At 54.0% G+C, this 16,411-nt stretch overlaps 1 protein-coding gene across 4 annotated transcripts in view; it reads left to right on the forward strand.

The window, feature by feature from the left end:
- Nucleotides 1-1,579: 1,579 nt before the first annotated feature.
- Nucleotides 1,580-16,411, forward strand: part of PLXNA2 (plexin A2) — a 178,613-nt gene continuing 163,781 nt past the window's right edge. For 3 of the 4 annotated variants that reach the window (XR_007509978.1, XM_049832556.1, XM_049832559.1), the window contains exon 1: nucleotides 1,580-1,770. The gene's annotated coding sequence lies outside the window, so the exon portion shown is untranslated. Of the gene's footprint in view, nucleotides 1,771-7,858; nucleotides 7,966-16,411 lie in introns of those variants that run through there. The other variant, XM_049832557.1, reaches the window with a different exon arrangement.

Consider the following 16,411-nt stretch of genomic DNA (forward strand, 5'->3'; position numbering starts at 1 on the left):
AAAGTGCAGGATCCGGAGCTGCACAGTGGGATACAAAGACATTCCCTGCCGGACCCCCGTGCAAGAGGCTCCTGAACCCCGTGCACGGGGCAGAGAGCAAAACTAACAGCAGTTGTGTCTTTTTTTCCACCAAAACTGCTCTTGCAGGGTCCTGCTGACCCGTGCCAAGTGCTGCATCAGGTGTGTCCCTCCATGCGATGAGCTGGGGAGGATGCGGCGAGGCCGCTTCTGCAGCCATGCTAACAGCAGCGGGGGCGAGCGGGGCTGGGGGAAACTGTCCTGTGTGCTGCTTTCCCGAAGTAGGTTGGGTTGGTTTAGTCACTTAGGTTTGTTGTGGAAGAGGCCCAGGACGATGGCGATACCTTTCTCTCGCAAATATTCCAGTACGTAATAAATAAATAGTTAAAAAATTCTTGATGACAAGAAATGGAAAACGGCGATCATCCGTCGTGTTATTGATTCCCCCCACCAGTTGCACTCCTCAAAATTGCTCTCGTGCTGCCTTGCTGGGGCAGGCTTAGCTGGACCGCGGTGCTTCTGGGTTTTCGGAGGAGCGTGGCCGCGCTGTCCTGCTGCGGCACTGGGGCTGGCTTTGCCTCCCTGTTTGCCCGCGTTCCTAAGCCCTTGTAGGGCGATGCAGATAACCGGGGTGGCTCAGGGGGGGTTGAAGGTGTTCCTCGCTTTGGGTGCCCTACAGCTTCCAGGTGTTTGTTCGAACGCTTGTCCTAGGCCTGCGGGAGAGGCCAGGTGGTGGCTCTGGGATGAGCCGCTGGATCCCAAGGAGGGATCCCCTGGTTCCCGGCAGCGGGTGGGTTCCCTATCCCAGCTGGCCGTGGCCACCGTGGTTTTGGCAGGCCAGGAGGTGCGGGGGTGGGCGGCTTTGGGGGCTCCGCGGCACACACGCGGCCTTTGCTCCGCTGGAGGTGACACGGCCTTGGCAGAAGACTGACCTGTCTGCACGGCTGGGGAAACTGAGGAAGGGAGAGCTCAAGCGTCACTCTCCGCACCAGAACTGTGTGGGAGGGGAGGGGTGGGCTGGGGGGGGGACGGGGACACAGAAACCAGCAGCCTCCATCCCCCCGCTCCCTCCCAGAGCCGATGGGAGGCTGTAGCCCAAGAAACGCGGGACAGCTGCGGGCGCCTTCAACTCCTCCTCCGCCGGCCCAGCCGCCCCGGTGCGGAGAAGACACGCAGCCTTTCGAGGTGGGAGGCAGCCCCGCTCCCCCCCCCCGTCCCCGGTTTCGCATTTAGGGCTTTGTCTCAGCGCGGTGCCGCTCCCCCCCCCCCCCCCTCCCGGCGCTGGCGGAGGGGAGAGAGGAGCAGGGGGACCGCACCGCTGTTGCTGCGGGAGGGCGCGCTGAGCCCCGCTCCCCGGCGCCGAGGCTGGGGAAGGGTTAACCGCGGGGAGCGGGGGCGGCGCGGGGGCGGGCGGCGGCGGCGGGCGGGGAGCGCGCCCGGGCTCGGGGCTCGGCGGGGAGCGCGCCCGGGCTCGGCGGCGGCGGGCGGATGCCGGGGCGGAGGGGAACCGGGGCTTCGCCGCCGGCCGTAGTCGGGCAGGGGGCTGCGGAGGTATGAGAGAGCGGCGGGGCTGAGCCGAGCCGAGCCGCGCTGGGGGAGGTTGGGGGGTTTTACGGGAAGGAGGTTAAGGAGTAGCGGTGGGAGCCCGGCCCTGGATTTCCATGGTGCCGGGGGCCGTGTGGATTACCCCGCCGTGAACCGGGGAGCCGGTACTCCCGAGGAGGGCGGGAGGCAGCGGAGCGGCGAGGTTTGGTGAGTGGCCGAGGCTGGCGAAGGCGGCGGGGTGGTGGTGGTGGTGTGGTGGGGGGGGGGGGGTTGGAAGCTTCTGTCCCCGGGCATCCTCCGGGGGTGCGGGGCGTCCCCGGGGTTGGGGCTCCCCCGGGCATCCCCGCTGCCGCGGTCCTGCCGGCGGGTGGGGAGGTGCGGGGAGGAGGTTTGGGCTCGTCCCCCCCCCCCGTGCCCACCGTGGCCGCCTGTGCCGGGTGGTCCCGGGGGCTGCAGCTCGGCGGCGCCGGTTCCCGGCCGTGCCCGGGGCAGCGGCACCCGGGGGTGCCCGCGGGGCGGGGGGGGGGGATAAAGAAATCCTTCCGAGCTCCCCTCCTCCTGGACACATCCCTCCCTCCCGCTCCGGTCGGTTTTACACGCGTGTACACGTTATACCGGTCCGCGTTTTCTCGTTAATTCTGTTGGCATTTGTTACCGCTCAGTCACGGTCGGGAGCAGTCGATGCACCAGAATAAACTCGTTTCCGTAAAAAGTTACTGTTGCCGAGGAGGGACTTTTCTGAAAATGCCCCTGAATCTTGGGGAAAAATCCCCACTAAAACTTTCCCAAACCCTCGCAAGACCCGTTCTGAGAGGGGACGAGGGGAGGGAAGGCAAACGCGCTTGTGCTCCCTTCGCGGAAATCCGAACTTCGGTGTGATGGTCCAAGTCTTCTCCAGCCCCGCAGCTGCTGGGATGGTGCGTGTCGATCCCGGCGGAGGCTGCTCCGTGCGAGCGCCGGAGATGCCAGGCTGTCCTCCCTTGGTGTGACCTCCGTTTAACCTGGCACGGTCAGGCATTACAGGCTTTGTCTCCATTCGAGCTACGGCCAATACTTTCACGTTCCTGGAGGTGAAGTGAATGATGTTCAATTAATCTGTGTTCTAAGGGGTATCAGAAAGTCAATAGGTTAATATTAAGTGAGGTGAATAGTAAGCGGTAGAGGAAAAAAATGGTACATCTGTGACCTACAGTTCAAGATACTGGCTTGGAGGTGAGGGAAGGTGAAGTTAGCAGAGTACCATGATGTAAAAACCTACCGCTGACAGGGTTTCCCCCTGTTACTTGCTGAGCACTTGGTGCTTTACTGGTGGTTTGAGTGTGTTTAATAGATCTCAGCTGACTTGGGGAGATGGTCTTGTCTCTCCTTCTCTGGATGGCTTCGTTGACACGATGTCTAAAAGTTAAATCAAATGACCCACTTTACAGCTGAAAGACAGATGCCTCGGAAGAAATCTGTGCCATCTTCAGAACAGATGTTTAGCTTTTTTCCTTTGACACAGAGGTGTTAGAGCCTTTAAAATGCAATGGTTTTTTCTCTTTATTGCTGTCCTTTTGCCATTTGTTGTCACTTTGAGGACCCTCAGAGCTTAAATGTGATATTTTGGGATGGTGCAGGGAAGCAGATAAAGCAGCTGTGATTTACAAAACTTGGTGCAAGCAATGAGTAACGTGAATGCACAACTGCTGTTGTGAAATGGCTTATCTAGCAAACCAGTCATCTTTCTCCACTCTTCTAACCATCTCCACAGCGCTTGTTGCAGGAAGATAAAGTAACCCAATTTACTCTTCATTGTCTTTATAGTGTTGTTTGATGTAATTAATTGTGGAGTTTCCCCCCGGCTTATAACAAGTTTGCGCGGTGGAAACAGGTAACAGATGCTGCATAAGATCTGCATACAATCCACTAATATGACAGAAACAGCTTTTCCCGTGCTCTTGCCACGCTCGATCTTGCTCCTCACGTTAACCCCGAGCTTCCCCTGCCTCTCGGCAAAAGGGAACTTCAGCTGGATGCAAAAGGGAAAATGCAGATCCAGGCTGGCTGGGGGAGCCTGGAGAAGAGGTGACTGCTACCGCCCCGTGCTCTTTAACTCTCTTCAGCAAATTGCATTAGTATGTGACAAATTGGCTTGCGAAGCAGCTAAATGGAAATGACATTTGGAGCAGTTTGCTGTGCAGACCCTGTGGTGTCTCGGGGAAACATGTGATTTACAGTATCTTCCCGAGATCTCCAATTTAGCTACCACTAGAAGGCTTTCCAGAACTTACTTTGGGAACTCTTGCTGCAGTTAAATGTGGGAGTCTAGAGCATGTCTTGGAGTAATTGCCCAAAAGCTAGGGCAGCTGTAGGTGCAGACTCTCTCATGCCATAGGCAGCTTATATGAAGAATTGAACTAGGAAAGAAAGCAAAAGCTAACGTGCAGAAATTGCACGGGGCACGTGGCAAGAAGGCTTAAGATGGAAAGCTGTGCTTGCTGTTGGGTGCCGACACGATGCTTTCCTGTGGGAGCTGGGCTGCGTCTCAGAAGTACCTTTGTTCAGCTGAGGTTGTTTTGGTGACTCTCAGAGGAGCAGACTGCACTGTATTGCAACAGGAAAGCGTACACCTGCTTCTCTCATCCCGCTTCTCTGAGCATGTACGCGTCTGTTTGAACGTGGCAGTGATCAAGCTGTTTTAATTGGCCCCTCTGCAGTTTGAACAATAAATATGTAATGGGGGAGAGTGCCCCCCTCTTCTGCGTGGCGTTGAGGCTGTCATTTTTGACGGGGAAGCGTGTGCTCTCTGCTCGCCTCGTCCCTGCACGCTCGGGCGCCGTGCTCGCTCCCGCTCCAGCCCGTCTCTTACAGTGTGTGAAAATTGCACTCCCCCATCTGTGTTTGGCATCCTTAAAAAGAAAAAAAAAAGAAAAAAGAAAAAAAAGATGAACCTGAGCATGCAGTGCTCCTGAGACAGGCCCCTTCACATTTCTAAACACTCTTGATTATTCAGCTAATCTTTATTTCATGGGCCTGTTACAAGAAACACAAACGGGGGAGAAAGTAGAAGGCGGTGACACATTTAAAATACACAAGAAAAGTGCTGGCAGGAATATAATCGTTCTTATTCCAGCGATATGAAATATTTATAGGCCTAAGTTGTGGCAAGATTCTCTGCCCCCCTCCCACCAAACTCTGAAACATTTTTCCCAGTAAAATAGTAACTGAGGGTGCTGGCCGTGCTGGCCGCAGAGCCCCGTCCCCCCCCAGCTGTCTGCAGGACAGGGGCACCCAGCTGTCTGCACACGCAGCCGGGCACAGCGTCCGTCTGTCCGTCCCTGCGGAAGGGAAGGGAGGAGCGCAGCGCACTGGCCAAGCTGCCCAGCTCGTACAGGGAGCGGAGCATTGTGTTACAGTCTGTTAACTCCAAATAATTCAGAAGCGTCCCCTCGGCGAGCCTGTGAAAAGCCCCCTTTGAGGTGCCCGTGTTTTGTAGGAGCCTGCTGCTCCCCCAGGGCATTCTGCTATTAATTCATTAGATCTGAGGGTTTTTTCTCTCTTCCCCCATCTTTTCTCTTTTTTTTTTTCCCCCCCTCGCTCTCCCTGGCAATTCAAACAGTGATGAATGGACAAAAATCCCTCAAGGGAAACATTTTTTCACTTAGTTACAAAGATTTCATGGCTAATTAGAGTAAATGTGGTTTTTAGAGTGTTAATCTCTTAACCAGCTTGGCTGGGAGGCCACCGCCACAACAGCAAAGGGGAGGGCAAGGGGGAGCCAAGGGGGAAAAGGTGCCACCAACTTCTTCCCGGGGCTGAGCCACAAGCGCCGCTGGCTGGATCCGACGTGTCTGTACCACCAAGAGCATCCTGGGCGCAACCCCCGTGGTTCTGCTCATTGGGTGCCCACCTTCCCTCCCGGGCCGGGGCGAGGGCACGGCTCGGCCGTGCGAGACTTGACAGCGTTTTGGTCCGAGGAGGCCACAAGCTCTTTGTCTGCAAAAGTGGTGCAGAGGGAGCCTCCGGGATAAAAAGCAAAGCGGGAACAAAAGCAGAATTGAGGGCAGCGTGCTGTCCTTGGGCAGCAGCGGTGGCTGCCCGGGGCTCGTGTTTGGATTCTTTCTCTGCAGTGAAAATATATGTATTTACTGTGTGGTTTAGTGCCAGCGAGGGAGATGGGCTGCGAGTGCACCCGGTGGGCGCCTCGGGCCAGGTCTCCACGTGCCGCTGTGCCAACCATCGCAGGGCGGCCGGGGTGCCGCCAGCCCGCGTTCTGCAGGGAGCGCCCAGGCTTGCTGGTGAAGCGTGTGGTCCAGGTGGCACGTTATTGTCAAAGGTAGATGTTTTGCTGGTGGACATCATCCCCTCTTTGCTGAAGGGGATTTCCCCTCGATGTCTGCTGTCATCTTCCTCCCTCCTCTGGTCCTTCCCATCCGCGCCGCCTCCCTGGCATCTGCCTTTCCAGCCTGGCTTTGACTTCGCCCCAAATGGTTCTGGCAAAACGGGGCGAGTAATTTGTGAGCCGGCTCCCCGCTGCAGCCCACCGCCCAGCCTGGGCAGCGGGGCTGGCTGGCGGCTGGTGCAGAGATGGCTGGGGAGGAGATGGGAGTGGGATGTGGGCTTGAAATACCTTCGCATCCCACTAGAGGGGATCCTCCGGATCAGGCTGGTGGAGCCCAGCTGAAAAAAATGAACATAAACCCAGCAACTGGCAAAGCTGCACAGAGATGCAGCCGCTGCCTGGTGGGTGAGCCTCGGTCCCTCGGAGGGGAGGACGAGTTTCAGGTTCTGGGAGTCTCACCCGGCGCTTTGCTGGACACAGCACTTGGCGGGGGCAGGAGGATTTTGGTGCTTTTGAGACGTTCCCGGCCGAGACAGGTTGGCTGTGGCTGCCTCTCCCTGTTCCTTGTCCAGGAAAGCGTGGCTCCCCGGCGTGGCTTGTGGCTCCTCTGCCCGCTGCGGTCCGAGCCCAAGCGCTGGGAGCTGCTGGGGTGGGGGGGAGGCTGCTCTAGCAGGACTTCACCGGGAAAGCGCAAGTTTACCAAACACACGAGTGCAACATATGTCAGTGATGTACCTAATCTGCTGCATGTTCTCTGCTGGGTTTTGAGTCGGAATTACGATCCATCTGTGTATTTCAGAGGGCCCGAGCGATGCTGTCAGCCTGGCTTCGGCTACTGGCATGCTGGCTGCTGCGTGGTGGGGGGCTGCCAGGGACAGGGTGCTGGGAAAGAGGTGCCCTCCCCTCCGTTATCGGGTAGGGTCCATCTCGTGTTTCTCACTGTAATCGCTGCTTCTGTTTGGTTGAAATTGAACTGGGAGATGGTGACGGGGGGGACGGAGGGGGGGGGGGGGGGGGGATGAAAAGTGAGATAAATGTATCATATTATGAAAATTTAATCCTGCTTTGCCTGGGCTAAAATTACATTCAGAGCGGGAGATAAAAGGCGTCAGAGTCACGTTATAAAAAAAAAGAAAAGTCCAGATCATCTCAAAAGGGAGAGCGATAGCAAGCCTGGGAGAGCCCTGCGAGCCAGGGCCCCGGCTGTGCCAGGGCAGCAGCGAGTGCTGCTCCTCCCCGCCTGGCAGCGGGACCAGCGCTGCCCTGCACCGATCCTGCCCCGGGACCAGCCTTGCCCGCGGTGCTGGGCTTCATCGACAAAGCTCCATGCGGCGAGGCACGCTTGGTACCATCTCGCCATGTGGCGGAGGAGATGGCTCTTCCGAGAAACGGGTCCACCGGGGAAATTTTGTTACCAGCTGATGCATTTCTATGGTAGTTCCCTGCACCGTGGGCTGTTGTCTCCTGTGGGTTCCTTAAAATCACAGTGTGGAGGGACAGCCCCGTTGTGTGATGGGCTCCTCTCTGGCTGGGGATCTCCTGAAGCACGGCGGACCTGGAGAGGCTCTCTGCTCTTCAGAGGTCCTGCCTACCCCAGCCGTTCCCTCTGTGCCTCTGACGGGGCGGATGGCAGCGATGGTGGGAAGAGCCCAGAGCCCGTCCCCAGCCCCGTGTGGTTTTTGGGGTCTGAGGGTCCGATGGAGGGCTCCTGCCCTGTAAGGCCCTGGCTCTCTGGAGCCGGCTGTGTGTTGCACTTAGTGTTCCAGCGGCTTCCCAGACAGGAACGTCCCTCGCAGCCCTTTTCCTGCTCCGGCACCGCTTCCCCGCTTCAGAAAAGTGAAAGGTGACGTCTGAGTAAATATTACGCTGACCTCTCACCTCGCCTCCTCCCGCTGCTCCTTTCTCAGGGCTCATTAACGGAGCCACCGGCTGACCCGGGGCTGTGCCGCCGAGGAGGGGGCTCGGAGCGCGGCAGGGACTCGGGGCTGGAGCACGAGCCCGGCGCCTCGCGGCCGGGAGCTGGAGGGGAAGGGCAGTCTCCTTCCTGGCTGCCGCCGAGGCTGAGCCTCCTCCCGAGCACGGTAAGCGGCCGTTAGGTCAGCCTTTGCTCGGGCTCGGTGGGCAGCGGCGTGGGCTCTCCCGGTGGGTGCCGGTGCCACGTAACGCCGTAGCTGCGCTCACGGCCGCTGGTGCTGGTGGGAGCAAGGGGAGGTGCTGTCTTAGGGTGCTGCTGCTCCAGCAGAAGCCTCCACGTGAACAGTTAACACCAGCAAAAACCCTCGTGAGCAGGAGACTGCTCAGGGGAGTGGGCGCAGGCAGGAGGAGCCGAGCACGGACCCGGTCTCTGCCTCTCCGCGGTGACTTGGAGGGGCCAGGAGGGCTCCCCGGGGGCTGGACCGGTGTCTCCCGCCTGCCGTGGCCTCGACTCGGGCACGGGGCTCAGCAATGGGAGTGCCAGGGTGTGTGGGGGGAAGCCCTTGGGATGCGGATGCAAATCTTACTCCATCTTCCCAGTGAAGGCAAGGTTGGACGGGGGGGCGGTAGTCCTCGGAGAGGCCGTTCCCCGTGTATATCAGGGAAGGTTAAAGGAAACAGCTTACTTTGCCGTCAGCTCCTGGCTGGCCCTTAACAGCATTTGAAAAACAGCAGTTTTAATTCCTGCGGCAGTTCGGTGTCAGGCTCCGGAGCCCCGTTTCCCTGTACCGTGTCTCGGGAAGCTGCGCGGCACTGGGGAAAACAGGAAACCTCTGGGGCAGCGCTGGGCTGTTGCTCGCTCTGCCGCCCGTGACGTGCGCCGGGAAGGAAGCGGATCCACCGCGGCGGGTCCAGGAGCCGCTGTCAGACCCTGACTCAGCGTGGAATAAGTTCCTCGTGTTATTTCCAGGCTCGACGAGCCTGGGAACGAATGCCTTCCGGAGAGATTTATGTGTAGTTTTTCCTCCATAGCGGTTTCATGTCACCGGTAAGAGAGAGCTTGGAGCGATCCCTCGTGTGCGGCACGGTGCGCTGGAGGTGATGGAGGAAACTGGGCGTCCAGCAAGAGAGGGGCAGAGATCTGGAGGCGTGCAGGGGTTCTCCGCGGTGTTCATGCATAACGCCACTTTGGTTTGTTAACCCGGGAATGAGCTTCCAAAAAGTGAGTTTGAGCTCTAAGGTTTTGAGATGAATTGTGATACTTAAAACGAGGCTTTGAATTCTTTTTATTTGCTTCCTGAGTGCTGGGCTTTCAGAGTTTGCCTTGTCAAGATTTTCTTTACAGCCCAAAGTGGCCGTTTCCCTCCTCACGAGTGGGAAGCTCAGGTTCTGGGAATTGGCTGTTGGAAAAGCAGGTGCTGTAATGAACACGCGTGTGCTGGTAGCAGGCTTAAAACTTCCCAAGTCACGTTACTGCAAAGGCCATTTCCCACTTCTTTGAGAGTATTACGAAAGCAGCAGCAAGTGCAGCAGAGCCCAGCGGGCTGGTTGCTTGCCCAGGTAGCCAAATACAAGGGATTCACATGTAGCCAGTTCATGTGAGGAGCTTTGTTCCCTGTGGCTGGGTAGATTTATTGATGTCAGAGCAGAGAAATGGTAAGTTGGCTGCTTAACAGGGATGTTACAGTTCAACTCCATAAAACACGCAGGCTGTCTCCTTTACTCATTCATTTGCCAAGTCCCCAAAAAGTCGCAGTGACAGGAGCAGAGGATGGAGCACTGCCCTCATGATCATATTTCCTGCCTTTGCTGGTTTATGTCACAGCCTGTAATGTTATTTAAACAAAAAAAAAAGCCTGTGAATTTCCGTTTCATTTTTAATGGAAGTGCGAAGAGGTGGGGCGGGGAGGAAAAGGGAGCATGCCTGTAGGTTTCCTAACGGGGAAATTATTCTTATGCTGAAGATTTGCCATCTCACAGGTTTTTAACTCCACGCTGAAGCTAAACCATGGGAGTTCCTGCCCTCCTGGGTGTTGAGAGGGGCCAAGCGTGGTTGGGGTGTTGCAGCTCTGACTGTGCTGTAGGAGCACAGCGAGGTCCCAGCAGCAAAGCCCCCAGCTCGGAGTTTCGCTCCTGCTAAGCTGTGGCTGGTTGTTCCGTGTGATTCAGGGCACAGCTGGGTGTGACTGCTGCATGCTCTCGGCATCTCGGTTATCCTGGGCTTTGAGGAGGAGTGACTGTGTGGATGTAGTAGACACCTGCTTTATCAAAATTCACGTGGGCACAGGAGAGTGCTGGTTTGTCCATGTACACGAATACAAACCGCACCTGTACCACTGCAGGGCCCTGAACATTTCTTCTGCTGTTTTCATTTTATTAAGTGTCAACGCTGAGGGTGGGGCACAAGTAACACCAAAGATGCCTAAATCCCTTCCTTCATTCCGCCATTGACTCTGGGAGATGTAGGGCAGCCAGAAAGGCAAGACTGCTTGCCGTGGTTAGGCTGCCAGGTGAGGGCTGGTTTTTCTTTGCAGTTTTTCTGGGTCGGTTTGTGGTGTATTGAGTGCTTTCCGGAGATGCTGCTTATGTACTTATGGGGTCCGGGGAGAGCTCTTCTCAAAATCTGGAGTAAGCAAATTGGGAGTAAGAGCTTCTCAAAGTCCACCCTGGAATGAGAAATGCTTCTATGTTTGCCCAAAACCTTCTAAAAATTCTACCTTTGATGTCTGCCCCTCTGTATTTCCAAATCAATTTAACATTACGGAGGCATCATCCATCGTGTTACAGAAGCTGGAAGGGCCAGATGAAAAACATCCACAGCAAGTAATCTATTTGGCTGAGACATGATGCAGCAGCAAAAGGTTCACTGCAGGCTATTTCTCTCCTAGTTGTTGTAAAGTTTTCTCTGCAGTTTGCAAGGAGTTAATTGCCGCAGCAGCGATGAGCCCTTCTCTGATCAGTGGACTGTGGCGCGTTTGGCCTGACTGGCAGATGAGGAGCCTTGTGGAGCAGGAGTTGTGTTAAAGGCCCGTTTGGTGGTAACAGGTTTAGAGTGTCTTTAAAATCTCATAGCAACCAAGGAGCATGGGCAAGCACTCCAGAGTTCACTGGAAGAAAGAGCCAGGAGCCCCTTTGCTTGTCCACTGGGATATAATAAGGTGCTGGTACAAGTGCTTGTGTAACTTGGCTTTTCAAGGCATAAAATGTGTGGCGGGGGCAACTCTGTTCCATTGGTTCCACCAAATAAATTTTCTGACTTGGAAGTGGCCACAACTTGTCTTGGGCTGAGCTGAGAAGTGCTAGAACAAATTCTCAGAAAGAAACAAAAGCAGAGACTCTTTTAAGGACTTCCAAGGATGATGTATAACTTGTTTAAAAAACATAAGCCCTGCCCAGGGTACTGGGTCACTGGGAGGCTTAACCTCAGGAGTGACAAGTTGGGTGCAATTGGACTGACTTTGCAGATGGAGTTTTTCACTTCTGAGTGTGAATTTAGCAGTAGGTTTTTTTAAACATTCACTTCCTTGCAGACTTGTACGAAATGAACTGTATGCCAATCCCATTCTTGATATGAGATCTAATTTACTTTTAAGTAAAGGTACAGTCTCCCTGGGTGTGAGTCCTGCCAGCACAGGGCTTTGAGTGGCTCAACCTTCCCCACCAGTGCCTGCTCTCACACTGTCCTTTACATGAGCTGCAAAGACCTATTGAAAACCAAATAGTTTTGGCTTAATTTCCTCCTCCTCCCAAGATTTTTTTTTTAAAAAAGGTGGTTTTTGCACAAACAGGGCAAATTTTAACATGAGAAAAAGCAAAATATTGACTCGTTTGTTCATCCCTGACAATTCCTGTTACATTCTCTGCAAATTTCCATTATAAACACGACGCTTTGCCAGATTATCTGCTTTAGCCATCTTGTTACTGAAGAGGATGTAATATTAATTTCCTTGCCATTTAGTTTTTCTCATGTATGTGGGATTATTTGGTTAACAGTGTTATGAATCTTAATGTAAGTCAGTTGGGCTTTGCTTCTGACATCTGCAAAGACAACAGGAGTGGTACTGAAGTGATCCTGGAGCATGCATCAGTTTTCCTCGGAGCTGCATGGCAGCTCAAATTCGGGAGTTTCTTTTTGACCAAGCGTCTTAACCCTGTGGTTTCAGTGGAATTTCTGCAGCTTTCAGGCCACAGATAGCTCAAATCATTGAGTTTGTCTTTGCCCTCCTCCCCAGTCCTCATGAGCTTGATAGAAATGTTTTGTGGATCTGGAAGACCAATTTGTGGTTGTAAAGGAGACGCTTACAAAATTGAACCAGCTGAAAGTATTCTTACGACCTGCCCTGCTTCTCACAGGTTGCTTTGCTCCGCTGTTTTTTGTAGACCAGCCTCCTTTGTGGCTGCAGCTTTCCTTTGGTCTGCCAAAGTATCTACTGGTGAAGTCCTGCAACAAATTAAGCTGTAGTTTCTCTCCCGCCTAGATCCTCCATATGTTTTGTGGAATCAAGGGAATTTAATTATCAGTTCTTACCCCATCAGCCCCTCGGTGATGCATCTGGTCGGGGGTGATGAGGTGGTATTAATCTGCGTGGGTTGCAAGTGCTGGTCCACCCTTGGGCTCCTGCAGTGCCCTGGGATGGGGACCGGACCGCAGCAGGGATGGGGACCAGACCGCGGCAGGGATGGGGACCGCTGCTGTGCTCGGATGGGACCGGGGCCAGGGCGAGACAGCTTCCACGGAGGAGTGTTGAATTAAAGGGTGTGCGAGGAGCTCTCCAAGCAGGCAGGCTTGCTGCATTCCTGTGAAATATGGCCTTACAAGTCCTTGAAGGATTTATTGTTTTCCGGGCACTGCTGGATCCAGTCCGATAGGCTGGATATAGGAAGGAAATGACTCAGTTGCTCTACAGACAAGTGCAGCTTTGAAATTCAAAGAGGCAGGAGACAGCTGAGAGGCTCCAACTCATTCCCATCGGGAGTCGGGTCCCTCTGTGTCTGTTATTCTTTGTGCACAGCACTTGGGGGTTGCAGCCGGGATGGGGCAGCGGGTGGGGAGGGAGGAGGCTCCGCTGGGCAGCGGTCACGCTGCAAACCAGTCGATCCTCAAAACCCTCCGGCGTGAGGACGCCACGGGAGAGCAGGTGACGGCAAGAGAAGCCGGGGGCCGGCGGAGGGGAGAGGGCTGCTGGTGGGAGCAGCTGGTGGGCTCCGTACCCGCCTGACCATTGCCAATCGATTGCTGTGCCGGGGGCACGGCGTGGGGCAGAGTTTGCGGCAGTGTGACAGCTTTCAGGTTTTTCTAAGGCGTATTTCCCAGCCGCAACAGGGTGCTGAAGCACAGAGACCCTTCTTGCAGATGAGCCGTGCGAGGAGTTTGGGTGCTCCGGCTCCCGTGTCTCCTTTCCTCTCGCCTGTGTTGGCGGGAGCTGGCCCTGTGGTTCCCGGTGTTTGCACTCTGGGCTGAGCTATGCAGGGATTTGTATAGCTAATGATTTTGCAAGACAAGCTCAGGCTTTTGGGACCTCTTACCCAAGGTGTCCGGTCCCTCTTTAGCCTTGTGCTGTAACTTCTGGCTGATGTCAGATGTAGACGTAAGCAGATGCTTTCTCCATCCTATTATCAGCTTGGTTAGAGAGAGAGAAGTTTTTAAATGACAGAAAGATCCTTAGCAAAGAAACAAGAGTTAGTGTTAAAAATAAAGAAAACAAGACAGCTTGTTTCATCTAAACAGAAGGGTTATTAAACAGGCTTGAATTAATCAGTGATCTGCCAGAGTTCTGAAATTGAAAAGCAGGGCAGAGGAGCATGGAGCAGATGAGTGGGAAGAAGCCACTTTCTCGAGTAGACGTTGATGTCCAAACGCTGTAGGAAAGGGGAGGATGTTCAGCTGATGGTGGGACGGAGGTGAGACGGCTCCAGGCTTTGGGGTCCTTGGCCGGACCTCAGAATGCAAGGCTGGGGGCTCCTGGCTGCCGGCGCTGATGTGCAAGACCTGCTGGGATCCCACCAGCAACCGGCCGCTGTCTGCGTGGCTGCGAGCTCTGCGACGGTCGCTGCTTGCCGTGCTTGGTGAAGCAGACTGGGCAGGGAATGAAGATGCTTTATATTTCCCAGGATTCAGGCACCTCGAAACACTTTCAAAAACTGCATCAAGCACCCCCGTGATGCACTTAAAAGGGCAGGCAGCCCTGTGTAAAGAGGCTTTGAGAGGTAAAGGCACTTCCTTCGTGTCGTTGATAAAGCTGGTGTTGATTGCAGTTCATAGCACATACTTCCACTAAGACAGGCCTGATGAGGGCTGGTTAATGGTCCCTGAAGGGTTCTTCAGTGCTGTGTGGCTCTCTCCTGCATCAACCTGTCTGCTTCAGTTTTGTTCTTAATTTAAGGGCTTTTGCAGTTGTGTTCTTTCCAAATCCTTGTGATCCCACAGTGGTACCTGGATCGTAATTTCTCCCACTTCTGTGGTGGGAATGCCAGAACCGCGGCTGGCAGCTGAAATCTGTAGCAAAGCAGTGAGCCGATGGTGCTGGTCACGCAGCAGCGATGATGAACCTCTGCCTTCGCGTGTTCCTCCGCTTCTCATCCCGACGGCTCCGGCCCCGGTTTGGTGCCGTGCGACCCCTACCCGCCCGGTGTGGTGGGGGAAGGCGCAGCGATGGACAGCACGATGTAGGTTTGCCTTGCTGGTTATTGCTCATAATCTGAAAAAATAATCCTGTTCTGGAGTGGCATGGAGCATCATAACCAGTAACCACCCCTCGAATGGGGAAACGTGCCTGAATGTGCACGCAGGCAGTGGCGTGCTCTTAATAATTTCAGCGCTGCTGGCTGAGTGAAATCTATAGCTGCACAGTTGGGGATTCAGCATCTCAGAGCCTAATTTTAACAAATGTACAATTTCCTGGTTTACTTAGGTAACAGCACTGTGGCTACTGTGTAAATACATCTGGCTGCCGTAGGGAGTGTTGGGGATAACGAACACCACTCGCTGTACAGGGCTGGCACAGCCAAAGGATTTCTGTTTCAGGATTTCTGTTTAATGGAGTGGCTGGGGACCCATTTAATTTGAAGCTGGGGTTCTTCACTTGCCTGTGGTGCACTTGGAGTGAGGCCAGGAGAAGCTGCTGCTTATTTTTCTCCTCCAGTTCGGTGGCCGCTCTGTGATCTTCCCTTGTGCTGCACTGTAATGTTCTCTTGTAATAAACTGCAGCTGGATGTCACTTGGGGAAAGAGGGCTGGGCTGAGGCTCAAGAGATAAAACTCCTAGGTTTGCCACTGGGACCTTTTGACTAGCCTTGGGCAAATCATTTAATCGTTTAATCTGCTTGCACCTAAGGTCACCATCCATTAAATTCTATTTTGTTGGGAATAAAGTCCATGAATAATCAAATGATGTTCAGGTGCACCAGTGAAGAGGGGTGAATAAACCTCAGTCCATCAGGACTTGGGTAAGAAACTAGAAAAAAACACTTTCTAAGGGATATACTGACCTAGATTGCCTGGAGAGGTTGTGGACTCTGTTTCTGGAGGTCCTTAAGGATGGTTTAGAGAGACATCTCTTGAATTATGATTATAGCTGGTCCTTGCAGCAGGAGACTGGATTAGAGAATCGCATCTTTCTGACCACAAATTTGTATGATTTAATGTTATCCAAAGCCATTGACCTGTTTACACAGGTTTGGATGAAACTGAGACTTCCCCAAACTTGCATAAACCAGCTATGAAACTTAAGAAGTGTTAAATTTTCTCTTTGTGTCATACTTCAAGGCAACCGGGAAAATAAGGGTCTGTTCTGCTCCATGCTCTAGTGCATGGTGTTGTTGCCAGCCTTGGGTCTGTCCTCGGGGACTGCATGGTGAATAAAGTCCTCTTTTCCCAGCTCCTCTCTTGATGCAAGGTAATTTATAAGCTATTTCGCAGCAGTGTACTTGAAGCTCAATAGCTGCCAGCTGTGGTTTCTCAGATAGCAGGTGTCAAGTATCAGCACAGGGAAAGAAAAAGGTGTCTAATTTCTGCCACCTAGGTGTCCTAGGTTGATTATGAATTTTTCTGGACTTCTTTTGGGGTTGGTGGGTTAAATGTCTCCAGCTGCAATGCACAGCTGGGTGTATGCCACACCGGAGCCACAGCTGCGGTCCTGCTTTAGTTTTGCCAGAGGAGCCAGTGCTCCCTTGGAGACGGTGATGATTTTGTCAATGTTAAAGAAATGCCTCCTTGCTGGGTCGCAAGGATGTCTCAGCACCTTTGGGAGTCAGGGGTAGCCGTGCTTATGTTTGCTTGTCACCACTGCCAGGGGAGAGTAGCCCTGCTCTGCTGAACAATCTCTGATCAAAGAGTATGAACAGAGGCACACCAAGAAGCACTAAACCAGTCCCTTCCACATACTTTACTACAGCGGTTTATGCCTGGTAAGTCCCTTTAGAGTTTTCTATCGATTGAACATCTGAGTGCCTCATGTATGGGAGCATTGTCCCCATTTCACAGGGGGAACAGCTGAGGCTGAGTAACATGATTTGCCCAGGTCTATTGAGCAAGTCTGGGACAAAGCCAGGAGTAAGGTCAGGTCAGGGTGCTGCACCGTGCTCTCCAAAATGCAGTTGCAAATATGGGGCTTAC

Source organism: Accipiter gentilis, chromosome 29, assembly GCF_929443795.1.
Source record: "Accipiter gentilis chromosome 29, bAccGen1.1, whole genome shotgun sequence".
In the NCBI taxonomy this organism is placed as follows: domain Eukaryota; kingdom Metazoa; phylum Chordata; class Aves; order Accipitriformes; family Accipitridae; genus Astur; species Astur gentilis.